The sequence below is a fragment of the Colletotrichum graminicola genome (genome assembly GCF_000149035.1).
Source record: "Colletotrichum graminicola M1.001 genomic scaffold supercont1.30, whole genome shotgun sequence".
Lineage (NCBI taxonomy): Eukaryota > Fungi > Ascomycota > Sordariomycetes > Glomerellales > Glomerellaceae > Colletotrichum > Colletotrichum graminicola.
This window is the reverse complement of record NW_007361034.1, coordinates 468,219-478,387: the sequence shown is the minus strand read 5'-3', so window position 1 is coordinate 478,387 and position 10,169 is coordinate 468,219.

The following is a 10,169-nucleotide window of genomic DNA, read 5'->3' as shown; positions in this document are numbered from 1 at the left end:
GCGTATAAAAGGAGTAGGAGGAAAGAAGGAGAAAGGGGAGAGCAGCTTTTAGTATTAGTAATACCTATGACCTACCTTTGCCCTTGTAGTGTGTTTGCCTACTACTCTAGTACTTAACTGATACACCTCTAATAGGACGCTTATAATATGTTCCTTACCTAGTAGGGCTATAGCTCTTTATTAGAAGTAGATATTAAAGTAGAAATCTAAATTTTTTATCTGCTAGGCTAATTTTAAGTAGTTAAGGTAGATAATAAGCTAACTTAGTGCCTAGATAGTATATATAATCCTATAAGCGCTATAGTATTTACTAGCTAGTTTAGTAATATTACTAAACCTAAGCAGTAAGAGATTTCTATAGTATATTATTAAAGTCTGTTAACTTTATTAAATAAAGTAAGAAGTATACTTCTCTTTAGTATTAACTTAGACTGCTATAACCTATATAACACTCTTAGATTACTAGGTAAAGTACTAGGCAGTTCTATTATATATATTATTTTAATATCTAATACAGGAGATCTTAATTATAAACGCCTTAAGGGTTATTTTAAGGTATATAGAGAGTAGTTATTAGGCAAAATCTTTATTATAGAACGTAATAATATAGTAGAACAGGCATATAAATTAGGTTCTTATATCCTAGTAACTAAGAGTTTATTTCTAGTTATATATATACTAAAAAAACTTAATTAGCCTTTAGTATAGTGAGGCGCCTCTCTAGTAGTAACTATTATACTATAAGATTAAGCTAAAACGTTCTAAGCCTAATAAAATAGTAATATTAGTAGCGTCTAATTATATCCTAAGTTTTACTAGCTAAGTTATTAAGTAATAACGCTTTACCTAGTATATTTATCTTATAAGCTAACTAACTTTATAAATAAGTTATAATTATAAACGTAAACCCTAGTTCTTCTTAGTATTATCTTATAGCAGACTTAGTATTCTCCTATAGTTTAAATACACTAGATAAATCTTTATAGAGATAGTAGACTATTACTAAACTATAGGATACTTAGAAAGCACTTTACTTTATTAGCAGCCTAACCTACCCTAGGCCTATATACGTACTCTCTAGCTATCTAAAAGACTCTATAGCCCTTTCTAATATAATTTAGTTATACCTCCTACCCTTCTATACACTGTTAATAACTTATACAAGTCTTATGTTTATAAGTACTAGGGTTAGCTGCTATCTAGCTCCTAGCTTAAGTTATTATTAGGAACCTACTACCTGCTAGTCTTTATTTAAGATATTCTATATAATAAAGTGATATCCCCTTTTGCTTTAAAGTTTAGTATATTAAATACTAATTTTTAGCGTAAGTCAACATGTTACTAGTTAGTATGTTAGAATAGAGCGCCAGCCGTGTTATCTAACTTTACTAACGCTATTCTAATATAATACTAGATTAAGGAGTAATTAGAACTATATATTTACCTCTTTAACCTTACCCTAATACCGCAGGCTTTTTATATAGAGGAAGTGCAGTTCTAGTAGGATAAGATTCTCTTAGGAAGACAAGTTATCTTTATTAAATAGTTAAAATCTTTAAGTTACCCTTAGCACGTCCTCTGCACTAGCTTTGTCGTTAATTAGGGCTTAGACCTTAATTAATTTAAGCTAACCTAGAAAGGCGTTTAAATACTTATTAGATATAAGCCTATAAGGACAACAGTTATAAAACCCTCTAAATATTTACTAATATGTTAGAATAGAGGGGAAAAGTCTCCTTAAGGCTAAACAGCGAATTTCAACTCTTACTTAACTTATAAGGTCGTTACTTAACAGCGCTAGCTCTTCTAAAGCCTATATAGCTCATAGTTTTTAAGATAAATTACTAAATTAGGTTATAAATAAGAATATTTTAAAGGCGGCTATCTATATTAAGTATTCCTAGGTCTTAGACGTCCTAAGACTATAAAGGTGGTTTATAATATAGTAAAGGATTAGTAAAAAGGCGTATCTAGTTTATATATAGCTATATCAAATTAGTTTATAAAAGAAGGACTACTAAAGGAGTAATTAGATCTTACTTAGTAGGTGCTATATAACTATCCTTAGGGAAGATCTAATAAATATACTTTAGGACTTTTACTTTCTAGAATTTGTCTTTAAAGTCTTCTACTATAGCTTTAGACACTAAGTAGGTTTCTTTAGTTTTCTTATAAGAAGTAATACCTTTATGTTTAAGAGATTAGATAAAGCCTAGTAATAAACACTCCTAAAACTCTATTTTACTATTCTTTAACTAGTAAAGGCTTACTATTAAAAGGAAGTAATATAGAATGTTATTTCCTATAAAGAAAATAAGTAAGGCTAGTTATTAGTCCTCTTTAGAAAGCGTAAGGAATATAGTACAGTAAGACTAAAGGCTAAGTCTTGCTGTCTCTAAGTAGATAGGCTCTGCTCTTAGATAGCTAGCTAAGTTTATTAAAAGACTAACTCCCCCACCCCACATCCGAGACACCCCCACTTCCGAGACATCCGAAAATCCCGCATTTCTCCTCCTTCATTAACATCACCACATTTTTCAAACTATCATAACATTTCATATATATAACTAAATAACGCTATTTTTTTAAGATACCTTCTTTAACCTATTATAAAGTAATATACTAAAGATAAGCTTTATTAGGCCCTTCTAAATATATAGGATAGGTATAGTATCTAGGCTACTGCTTCTAAATAGGGCATACTATACTAGTCACTTTATTATTAATACTATAGGTAGTAAAGTAGGGATACTGCCTTTACCTATATATAACACTTATCCTAGGCCTAAGAGGATAATCTAGCTGCCTATATATCCCTCTAAGCTTCCCTTAGCAGGCAGATTACCTATTAATAAGTAAAGGGCCTAGCAGAGCGTATAATAGGCAATAGGTATCCTCCTATAGGGAGAAAATAGATAGCCTAATTTATATAGTAAAATCTATCTATTAGAACCCTTTAATCTAGAGTAATTAATACCTAGTAATAGGCAGCCTATTCCCCTAAGGTTATTAAGGATTTCTTCTATTACCTAGGTAATATCCCTACTATCTAGGTAATCTATTTATCTAATAGATAGAATATAAATAAGACTAGTATTATAGAGGGTAAAGGAGTTAATAGGCTAGTGTTAGGCTTTATAATATTATAATATATCTAGAAAAAGCAGCTAGGATCCTAGGTATAGGTATCTATTATTAAGTATATATCTACTACTAGGAGCTTCTTACCCCCCTTACTTATATATAAGGGTAAGTTACTTTAAACCTAGTAGTTTATATCTAACCTATCTAACCTATCTAGATATAAGGCTTAGCGATTTATAGTAATAGATAATAGCTAGATAACTAATAATACTACCCTTAAATAGCTAAAGGAGGTCTTTATCTTACGTACTAGGCCTACCTAGCTAAAGGAGGCTAAACTACTAGTTCTTAATAGGTATTATAGCTATATAACTATTAACTTTATATAGAAATACTAGTAGTATTATATCTATTTATTATTTCTACTACTATATACCTTTACTGTCCTCTAGCCTCTAGATATAGCTATCTTTAGCCTATTAAAGTAGGCCTATTACTAGAAGGTTAGATATCTAGATAACTAGGTAACAGATTTAACTATTACTAGCAAAAGGGTATTTCTAAAGTGTTATTTTAAGGCCTATAAGGTATCTATTATAGATATTAATATTAAGAGTAGCTAGAGGGCTACTAGGTTATAGCTAGTATTTAGAAGGCACCTTTTATCTAACCTACTAGTCACTAAGGCCTAGTAGGCTAGCTAGGCTAGCTAGGCCAGCTAGTAGTCTAGTAGCTAACAGTAGGATAAAGCTAAATCTATTATCCTATAGTTAACCCCCTATTAATCTACTAATTTATAGTATTAATTACACTAGTTAACCTAGCTAGGTAAGGATAGGTTAGATACCTATACTATCTATTACCTATCTAGAAAGGTATAAAAGGGATATAATAAGTAGGTATCTAGAGTAGCCCTTCTAGAAAGGTAGGTTAACTTATTACAGGCCTAGTTAGATAATATATAGTTATATAAGAGGAAAAAGGTCTGCCTATCTCCTAATAGTACCTTTACTACTATAGAGGATATAATCCGGGCCTAAAGTCTGGATCCCGGTAATATAGATAGTCCGGATAAATCTAGGGCATCTAAATTACCTAGCGAGGCCGAAAGTTGCATATAGGTGGGCGGCAGAGATAGTGAAATAAGTGGTAATAGTGGTGGTGATGATGGTGATGATAATGTCTCAGATGTGGGGGTGTCTCGCAAGTAGGGTGGGGGAGTTAACTAAGCTAGCCTTCTTATAGGTCAATAGGCGTTCCTTAGAGAATTAGAAATGGCTACCAGTCAGCCGGGCAATAAGTTATGCGGTTTTGTTAGAGGGTTGAGGAGTTGTGTTTTGGTTTTGAGCTCTGCTATGGTTTTGTTTAATGACTGTGTAAAGGTCCTGACTTATAAGGCCGGGCTCCCTTTGCGATTGCCGCCTGTCACACTCCTTCTGTAAGACTGCCTTTACATAGCTGCACTCTAGCAAGAGTTGCTTTATTTCTTCGTTTTCTAACGTGGTAACGTGTAAAAAGTCCGCCCAGGTAAACGGAGGGCGATTAGGTAGCTCAAAGATCAAAGAGGGGCGATTAAAGGGCTTCTGAGAGGGCTTCTGAGACGCCATTGTTGTTGGTTGCTATTGTACGAACCGATGCGGTCCACATCGGCAAGAGCTAATATACCCCGCAAAATCACGTGTCTTCTTATGTAATATCGTTAGTTTATATCCGTACACCCGCCGAATCTTACCTCCTAACGCATCTCCTGATGCAAAGTTTCGGTAGCATCCAATAGGTATCTCAGCCATGTACGAAGCACATCGTACTACACACAGCCGTCAATCATTTCCGCGCTGCCTCTACGAAGGCTTTTTTCAAGGGAACAATTCTGTCACGCAGCAACAACACTCCTCCATATTATCTAGTTAGCTAATAGTGAGCGACACCACTAGACCAATAAGCTCTGACTTACGGTCATCGTTCATTGACGGGAAGGAATGAGAGTGCGCATGCCAATCCACGAAGCGGTCGGATTGAATGTATGAAGCGTGTTGGGTTGGAACGTTGGCAACAGCGCAGCACGAACTTTTTCCTGCTTGGCCGAAATAGATGAAGACAGCAGGTAAAGGCTGGGTTTAGGGATTTATTTCTGGGATGGATTTCTCCACCTAAAACAAGAGAATCTGATGGCACGTGCATTTCACCCCTGAGTAAGTGATAGTAGAATTAAGCAAGGATATTGCGACACAAATGTGGGTCTAGATTAGTCAGATAGATGAGGGATACTAGAATTGAATGTTGTTATAACACCATACCTACCTTATCGTTTGTTGACTTCTTCACTCTAACACCAACACCTCTCATACCCCCTCTTAGACCCTTTTATGTCTACATCACAATTTTCATTTTAGGTCTCTATACTACGCTTCGGGTCTCTACACTACGCTTCGGATCTCTACACTAAGCTTTGGGTCTCTACAGTACGCTTTGGGTCTCTACGCTTGGGTCTCTACACTACGCTTGGGTCTCTACACTACGCTTGGGTCTCTATACTACGCTTGGGTCTCTACACTACGCTTGGGTCTCTACACTACGCTTAGGTCTCCACACTACGAACGAGGTCTCCACACTACGCACCAGGCCTCCTTACTACGCATAGAGTCTCCTCACCACGCTCAGAAGAATGGCTAATGCATTCAGCGTAGTATGCCAATGTGGTAATACCTACAAACCGGACACCTTCCGCTCACATCGAAAAGCAGACCACTTTAATTGTTGCGCGACAGTCTACTTCGGTCGCGATTGGGAAGATCACAAGAAGTCAACCGGCCATCATGGTGAACAGGTTATTATCCCTCAAAGGCAGCGACAACTACCGCCATTAAAGACGCCCTGCTAGATAGGTTGTAGGGTATACCTGGACCGTAAGCGGCTACCTAAACACTACCAAGCTAAGCACTATAGATGCACTACCTGCCAAGCGACGTTTCTTCTTAGTGGTTAGAGACGACATACGGATTTGACTAGTCACCTATCCTTTGAAGAGACAACGTTACTAACAACAAGACAAGTAACAAACGCTGTAATTATAACAGTGTCTTTAATTTTTAAACAGACTATCTGCCACTAGTACGGCTACCTAATACAAGAGCTTCTAAGCGAATACCATAAGGCTAAATATTATTACTAGTCTATTTACATAAGGTGGTTCTAGGGCCTAGAGTTACTTAAGAGGCTATTTCTAGATAGTTAAGACATACTATTTACACGTATTAGAGCTATATCTAGCTTACCTAACAGTAATATATAGTATGTTACTAAGGAAGAGCTTACGTAGGCCTTAGACAAAGTGGTGCCGCTAAGTAGACCTATTGTTGTCAGGCTAGGCTAGCTAATATTAATTTATAATGCTCTTAATAAGTTCTTAGAGACCCTAAAGAATTATTTTAAAGACAGCATAGTAGATATATAAGACATAAGCACCTAGGGCAAGGAGCTAGTCTAAATAAGTATTAATAAGGTGATTAAGCGTATAGCAGAAGGCAGTAACTTAAGGAATAGGCGACTGCTAATTAATTGACTAAACCTTAAGTTCCTAGGCTAAGTACCTTCTAGCCTCTTGTTCCTAAATTACTAGTAGTTTAGTATAATACTAGTAATTAACTCTAGACTTAAGGCCTAGTAAAGTAGGGAGGCAGTTACTAGTAAACAAAGCTATATAGCTATATTAGGGGGGCGTAAAGTTAACCTCTTTACCTTAATAATATTCTCCCTTTTTGCCTAGCGTAAGTTAATAACTAGAATACATATTAATAACCCTAATAGTATATAAGTATATAACCTTAGGGGCTTAAAGGTCTAGATCTTCCTTATAAATTAATCTTATGTTATAATAAAAATATTTAAGAGAGAAGGTAATAAGTAGGTACCTAAAGCTATTAACGTTATTATACTTAAACCTAGAGACGTTCTTGTTATGCCCCCTAGCTAGGTTATCTCCTATGTAGTTCTAACTTTAACAGACTCCTATATAGTTAGCGGTATGTTTCTTAACGCCTATTATCTCCTAGACCTAGTAGAGAAAGTGCTTTAGATTACAAACAACCTAGTGGTTACAAACAAAGCTATCCCTCTCTAGTTACTAAGAGGTTAGCAGCATCTCTGCAACCTTTTTATAGAGAAAGAACCATCAGAGGCAGATCAAACCAAGTTTAACGACCTGTTGCGTACACTTTGGGACACGCTAAGCTGCTCTTACGCAGGTCCTTGTGAGACGAGATGCGTCAACTGCAAATGCACATCTTCAGTAGCGCAGGATGGGGAATGTACAGTGTGGTGTCATAGCAAGGCGCCAGCTAAGAAGCAGAAGAGGGCCACCAGCAAAAGGATCCGGAAGGAGCGAAACAAGTAATGTCCGGCTTCTAGATGCAGATGAGGACCCCAGGTAGCTCACACTTACATCAACTGATTAGAATACCTTACAAATGTCTTGAAAGATTTAATAGCTTTATGACTAGAGATGTAAGTTATTTCATTGACTATTGTACACTATAATTACAGGTCTTCATTATATATTATACACGTTTTCTTGACGGATGTTCCTCTAACATGATTCTATCTCAGTCCTCACCTAGATTAATTAAGCTTGTAATACCAAAGAGTTAGCTATCCTTAGCATACACTTATATACACTAAGTATAATTACAGCAGACAGAATTAAGCGTATAAGGTGTGGTGTGAGGCTACTATATAATCCTTACTAGCCTTCCTGCTTCTATACTATAGTAAAACACTAGCTTAGGCCAGTATATGTTAGCTGTCTATCTGCTATTAGCGCCTAACGTAGGCGCGTCTGTATTACCTATAAAATAGGTTACTTTATAAAAAAACTAGTATTCTTTAAGACTTCTATACCTTATAAGGATACGTTACTAGAACTGTAGTAAACTTTGCGTAACCAGTAGCGCTACTAGTACTAACCTATTTCCTAAGTTTATCTAAGGCCGGATTACATGTTAACTGATGCCTGAGAGATAGAGTCTAGAAAAGTATCTTAAGCCTTTAGTAGATAATAAGATATAGAACTGTTTTAACTGTGCCTAAGTAGCTTACGCTTAATCTATAGTATAGTCTAGGAATCCCCTTTTTCTACAGCACTTATTACATATAGTCTAAGCTTCCTTTATACTAACGCACTGTTACACCCTAAGTAGCTTATAATTTATTAAGTTAAAGCCTTATCTTTATAAGCTAGATAGGATTTGTTACTGTAGCGGTTATAATAGCGGCGGTAATAGTGGCGTGCGTATAGACAATAGAATTGTCTTCCTTATAATTAAAGTACCTAGCTGCAAGAAGCTTGGTGTTTCTATACACGTAAAACTTGATGGCAGTTGCAGGAACCACACCGGCCAGGCTGGGCACAATGCTGCGAAATAACCCACGCTATAAGCGCAGTATGTCAAACGTATTAAAAACGTGGCCCAGGGGAGTTCTGTACAGACAAGAAAGAGGGGCTTGGGAGGCAACAGTTGATCGCAATCGAGGTTCGTAAAGGTCAGACTGAAGTCGAATTTGTAAGACATTAAGAGGAGAAGTGAGAAGGGTGGTTACGGCATCACCAGTCCTAGGGCACGTCAGCTTTATTACGAGACAAGTTATTTAGGATTGAATAGGTTGATAGGAATAATTAAAATAAATTTAGTTAATGCTAATGATGTCTAAAGTTCTGTAGAGGGCAATATTTCTCCTTAGGTGACGGCTTCCCCTAATATATATAAAATGGCGATGCTGTCCTGAGGTGTTTAATAGCCTGATGTATAAATAGAGAAAGCCGGCAAAACACAATTAGACGCAAGGATTCTAACAGGGGTTTAAGGATTTTAGAGTATCTTGCGCTTAGTGCGCTTAGTGCGCTTAACTTTAGCTGCACGGTATGCCTTACGACCCTTAGTTCCCGCGAAGAACTTTGCGAGCATGTAGTTACGTTTTAGGTAAGAACTGTGTGTTTCCTGTACTATAAGCTAAGCTTAACGTGTAAAATAGATAGAAATAGCAACATTAATAGCAAGGCTACAAGCAGTTTCTACACGTTAATGGCTAGAGCCTACGCAAGCCTTACGCAAGACTTCTAATCAAAATGGTGGAAGCGCCATTGAATGCACTGTATGCTGGGAACCCTTTACGACTTACGAAATCGTACGCAATCACATTTAGGCTTTTTAGGTAATGCGCAGCACTTAGCAAGTGGCTTCTAGTAACCTTATTAGTTTCATAGATACGTTTTACAGCTTTGATTTCCCGCATTTACGCCCTTTACACCCATCAGCAGACCGAAGAATCACAAACCTCTATAAATGCCCCCGAGTAAGTTTCTGCGAATGCCCTCGACTAAATCTCCGATGACTGTGATGGAAATCAGCTAGCTATCACTTTACTAAGGACCTGCCTATATAAAAGCTGCACTTACTCAAACTTCAGAAGAAAGCAGGAGTTTATACGGCACTATATCAAACGTACTATTCCATCCTCTTAAATTCCGTTTGCTAACAAGAGTTAGATATAAGTTATACTGAGTCTTGCCCGCTGTTCTTAACCCCCTTTACTCAAGCGAGCACGTTCTTAAACCACCAATACGTAAAACAAGCCGGGCGCGGTAGCAATATCAGGAAACAGCGTAAGCGAATACGACGCTTAGTGAAACAAAAGTTAGCCAAGGAAATGCAAAAGGGACGAACATAATCTAAAGCAGATCCTGGACTTAACGGCATGTAGAACACTGAAACAGCATTTGCTCCTGAACTAAGGGTCGTGTCACCTAGCGACCGCCTGGCATCCCCACTGCCTTATTCACAGCATCACTAGAACCCCATTTTGTTTAACGATTAGTGCAGCTTGGACCAACCTCGGGAGCAACACATCTTGTCGACTCTTCTATGGCCTGTGAGTAGCTTAGCCATCGGCGACTAGCGTATGCTATACGACATGGGAGCAGCGTTGTTTATGGGATTCTCTAATCCCGCAGGAGCGTTTTAATACATGGATACAATAACGTACTTCTAGCCAAAAGTAAAGTTCTCAAGAAGGGTAACTATTAACTTAGC